This window comes from Octodon degus, unplaced genomic scaffold (assembly GCF_000260255.1).
Source record: "Octodon degus isolate 3935 unplaced genomic scaffold, OctDeg1.0 scaffold00081, whole genome shotgun sequence".
Taxonomy (NCBI): domain Eukaryota; kingdom Metazoa; phylum Chordata; class Mammalia; order Rodentia; family Octodontidae; genus Octodon; species Octodon degus.
In genome coordinates, this window is record NW_004524657.1 from 13,097,351 (window position 1) to 13,102,678 (window position 5,328).

The 5,328-nt window shown below is 39.4% G+C and overlaps 1 pseudogene; it reads left to right on the plus strand.

Annotated features, from left to right (window-relative positions):
* Window positions 1-4,197: 4,197 nt before the first annotated feature.
* LOC105742905 lies at window positions 4,198-4,579 on the plus strand (annotated as a pseudogene).
* Window positions 4,580-5,328: the final 749 nt, after the last annotated feature.

The following is a 5,328-nucleotide window of genomic DNA, read 5'->3' on the forward strand; positions in this document are numbered from 1 at the left end:
TATATATTTTATCTGTCTTTCTTCTTTTTGCCTTTATCTCATCCAAGTTGTTCTTTTGAGTAATATTTTTCTCTTTGATAATATCTATTGTACTTTTCAGATTTTGTTTACTCTTTCAGTTTCTTATTATAGGGAGACAATATTGTTCACAAATATGGGTCTGATTTATTTCACTTATGGTTAGGTCTCTAGTTGCATGCACTTACCTATAAAAGCTTCAACTTTATCTTTCTTTATAGATGACTAATACTCCATTGTATAAAAATACTAAGATAGCTCAGCGGTCTAAAGCACCATCTTAGACAAGCTTAGGCAAGCACAGTGACCGCGGTTCCATCCTGGCCTGAGCTGGCCACATAGTCCAGGCATAGTGGCACACATCTGTAATCCCAGCACTGATGAGGCTGAAAACAGGAGGATCACTAGGAGTCCGAGCTGCGTAGTGAGACCCTGTAACAACCAAATACATGTTTAAAAAAAAAGAAAGAAGGAAAAGAAAACTCAACATTTTTTAAAATCTATTTCTCAGTTGATGGGCATTTATGAAGAAAACCCAAACTATACAGGAAGTACTTCAAAGGATCAACAACTGGGATTTCATTTTATTAAAAAGTTTTTGCGTATCAAAAGAAATCACCAATAGAGTAAAAAGAAAACCCATAAAATGGGGGGAAAAATCTTAGTTTACTTTCCCTCAGACAAAGGGCTTCTATCTAGCACATATAAAATTTTTTTTAAAAAATCAGGCCCCCACACCTCAAAGACCCAATCCAAAAATATGCATCTAAGAGCCCGGGGAGATGGCTCAGTAGAATAAGCATTTGCTTGGCAAGTGCAGGGTCCTGAATTCAATCCCTGGTACCACACACACACACAAAAAGCATCTGAGATGAATGTACACTTCTCAGATGAAGAAATACAAATGGCAAGTAAATATATGAAAAAATGTTGAGCATCGTTGGTCAATTGAGAAATGTAAAATAAAAGATCACTGAGATTCCATCTCACCCCAGAAGGAATAGCTAACATCAAGAAATCAACTAATAACAAGTGTTGGCAAGGTGGTAGGAACCTTTCTCCACTGTTGGTGGGAGTGTAGACTGGTACAGCCACTGTGGAAAGCAGTATGGATTCTTCAACAAAATAGTACTAGATGTCCCATCCAACCCAGCTATTTCCCTTCTGGGTACTTTTCCAGAAGAACTGAAAACATCAAACCGCAGTGATGTATGTGCACCCACATTTATAGCAGGGCAACTATCCACAGCTAAATCTGGGAAGTATGTCACATTTCCACCAGATCCATTGTCCTGCCCTCTCCTTGCTCCACCATGTCTTGGAAGTTTTACCTGTATGGACCACAAGCACCAGGCTTTCTTGCTCTCAGTGAGTTCCAAGTGGGTTTCTATACCAGCAGGACATGAACTGAATGCAGTTAAAGTATAGGTGCTTGTATGCCTCTTGTGTTCCAGACCAAATTTGACAACAACTACATTCCTACATCCATTGATCTTTGGTGGTCTTCCTCCACCAGTTTTTATCAGACTAAGCAAGAAACAGTGCCGTCTTTGTGTTGTTGCTAGCCTAGGAGAATTTCACAACCTATTGTTGGTTTCCTTTAATCCAATCAGAGCCATAAATAGCCCCCTTATGCAATACTCTTCATTACCTGTCTTGCATTTACTTCCCACCAGGACTCTGATACAATGAGGTAATATATAATTACCCATCACATAGTCAGAAATTTGTAAGCATTAGTCACTATTGTTGCTGGTTTTGTTGCTATTATACTGTTATGTCTAACACAGAAAGAGCATTAGATAATGCAATGCACCCTAATGAATTCTAAAAGCTAACTTTCAGCATAAGAACAAAAAAGGACATCCTGAAACAAAATAGACAATTTTCCATTCTTACCTTCCTGGAACCTCTCAGGAATTTGATTTCTTTGTGCCGTCTTGAAATACTCCCTGTCCTTGGCTTCTGTGCTACCACCTTGGCCTGCACTCCCTGCCCATTCTTTCTACTTTTATAAGCTCCTTTTCTACTCCCTAAATGTGCCAAAGTCTATTCTCCACTTCCTTCCCTTCATTTTACAGTGAGATTCTCTTTAATTTAATTGCAGATTTATTGCTAATAACTTTCAACTTTCTTCTTCCATACTACATTTATTCGCTGAGTTCTCAATCTAGACACAGCTACTTTCTTAGGTTCTTTAAAACATTCTCAGAGCTGCACTTTTCCTTTTCCTACTAATAATGTCACTCCTACTTAGGACTTTTTAACCATATATTATGATTCTAAGGGTAGAGTCCAAGCTTTTACTGTGATTTTCAAGATCTCTTATGAACTTCTATTTCCAGTCTGTTTTCTGTGTTCTTCTTTCTCATTCTGTCCATACTAAATCAACCTCCAGCCCTTGAAAACATCCTCCTGTTCTATCATGGATGGATACTTGTGCTTGCTCTTTACACACTGCATGGTTAACTTTTTTAAACCTTGGGAAATGTGCCTTTTCTTTTTCTTCCTTCTTCATGGAACATTTTAAACATACACAATATTAGATCACTTAATAAAACCATAATTTTCTTTTTTATGAGCAGAATATGTTTATTGGAGGAAAGTAAGCTCCTGCCTGAGAGAGGGATAGGAGGAGGGCCCCAAGCGGGTAGTCCCCTAAAACCTGAATTTTCATCTCTCCACTTCAAACATTATTAATAGCCAATTTCATTTCGGTCATACTTTTATCCTATTATTCCTATCTATTTTATTTTGACATCATGTAGGTTCATCTCTAAAACCTTTAATATGCACCTTTTGCAGATAAAACTAATTGTATTTATTTTTTCCTGTAAGTCAAGATCCAAATACAGTTAACACATTATAATTAACTGATATAGCACTTAAGTCTCCTTAATCTCAGCTGCTTCTTTCACCCTTTATAATTTACTAATTGAAGAAAATGTCTTGGATGTCCTGTAGAGTTCCCATACACTAGTTAATTGTGATACATGACTTTTGAATCACTTAACATGCTTTCCATCTGCTTCCATATTTGCAGAGGCTGTAATTGGGTCCACAGCCTTACTTACACTTAAATTTTGTTATTGGGCTTCTTTGGTTATTTTTTGTTTTGTTTTATTTTATTGATGGATCCAAAGGACTCATGCACATTGAGCACAGATCCTAAACATCACCCTATATCACTGGTCAACATTATTTACTTACTGATGCGAGGGATGTGTTTTAAACATGTAGATTATTTAATCAAACATTAACGTAGTGGAAGGAGAAAAGAGAAAGAAATAAGTGTTGCCTGCATGTTATGGTTTATAGTTAGGTATCCTCCCAGTGCCTCATGCATCTACATAAACTCTGGGCAGGTGACTGGATGGTGGAGGAGTGAAACTCACCAGTGTAATAGGTTAGTCCACTGATGAGTCTACAGCTAACTGTGATGCTGGGCGGAAGTGATCACAGGTGTCTCACATGGGCACATATACCTCCTTCCTGCCTTGACCTCTCTCTGTTTCCTGACCACCAGGCTATAAAGAAGGCTTTCTCTGCCATGCTACCTGGCCATCCCACCTTGACTGGCAGCCTGCTGATTATGGACTGAAGTCTGTACAAACTGTGAACCAAAATCAACTTTTTCTCCTTGCCACTGTGAGCCTCAGGTCTTGGGTCTAAGATGCAGGGGTTTGCTTTGTTTGCTAAAATCAGGCCATTAACAAGCAAGTGTCAGCATCTCTGACACTTGGATAGAGGAATTTAAGACCTTAAATTCCCTTGGATGAAATAAGAATAGCACAGAAAATAATATATAAAGAAAAACTGAAGTTATTGAGAAATGCACTGGGAACCTACAGTGACTGAAGTTGGAAAAAAAAAATTTAAGGGACAACACTGTCAGAAATGTTTTGGCCAGTGCTCTTCCCCAGTCCCTACTTCTCTGGCCTCACTCTCTGATAACTACATTCAAGTTCTGTTTTACAAAATTACAAAAAAATCTCTCTTCTCTCTGGCTCTAACCCTGTACTCTCAAACAAGATATGTACACTTCTTCTGAGAAATGAACACAACTGAGTTACTAATAATTTGTGCTTCTGTAAGGAGGAGACTAATTCAACTGTGCCTGGGTAAAGTGTTCTATTTAAAATATGAACAAAGCTCTTTCCACCATCTTTCCATGCCGCCATAATGGTGTGCATGAATGTCCTGGCTGATGCTCTCAAGCGCAATGCCGAAAAGAGGGGCAAACGCCAGGTCCTCATTAGGCCGTGCTCCAAAGTTATTGTCCAGTTTCTGTGATGGTGAATCATGGTTACATTGGCAAATTTGAAATCATTGATAATCACAGGGCTGGAAAAATTTGAACCTCACAGGCAGGTTAAACAAGCGTGGCATGATCAGCCCCAGGTTTGATGTGCAACTGAAAGACCTGGAAAAATGGCAGAATAACGTGCTCCCATCTCATCAGTTTGGTTTCATTGTATTGACAATATCAGCTGGCATCATGGATCAGGAAGAAGTGTTGTGAAAACAGACAGGAGGAAAAATCCTGGGATTCTTTTTCTAAGGATGTAAAATATATAAATAAAATGCCTCAGTGGACTCTGGTGCTTCCACGTGGTCATTTTGAGCATTTGTGCCAGTATAGGAAGAGTGTGGTGAGGTACAGCTGTTGAGTTAACTGGTGAATGTGGTTGCTCTGCTGTAAACAAGTCCTTTTATTTACCTGTATACCATCACTTGTGTAATGGTCTACCAGAAGAAGGTGTTGGTAGGCTCTCGATGGTTGCATCTGGGGTTGGGTTGATGCTCTAGAGTCTTAATTATTGATTATATTCTGAGGGTCTGGTCCTTTCCTTTGACGCTTGACAACACATTTCACATACTGTACCCATACTGCTAAAAATGTGGATAGAGTTCTTACTATGTAAGTGCTTATAATGAAACAGCTTGTGCCAGTAAACTAGGGCCACCAGTGTGTCAGTAGCTGTAAAGTGGTCACTGTTAAACATTATTAGGAACTACTCCAAACCTGTCATACTTGCAGATGGGGGCATGTGGGTCCTCACTGTGTCACCACCTTGATTTCCTTGGGCCACAGGAATTTTCTCTGTTAAAACTCTGGGGGATTGTAAGGATAAAAGGCGTAGAGTGTATTCTGAGACTGGGGGAAATTTTGCTTGCTGCACTTTCTCACCTAGGAATTTCTTAGAGCCGGGTCACCAGAGAGCACCTGGTAGCCTCTGGAGGTGGGCCAGGGCTGCATTTTCTCTGACCAGGTCAATGTACTATAGGCCCTGTTCATACAAACATTGG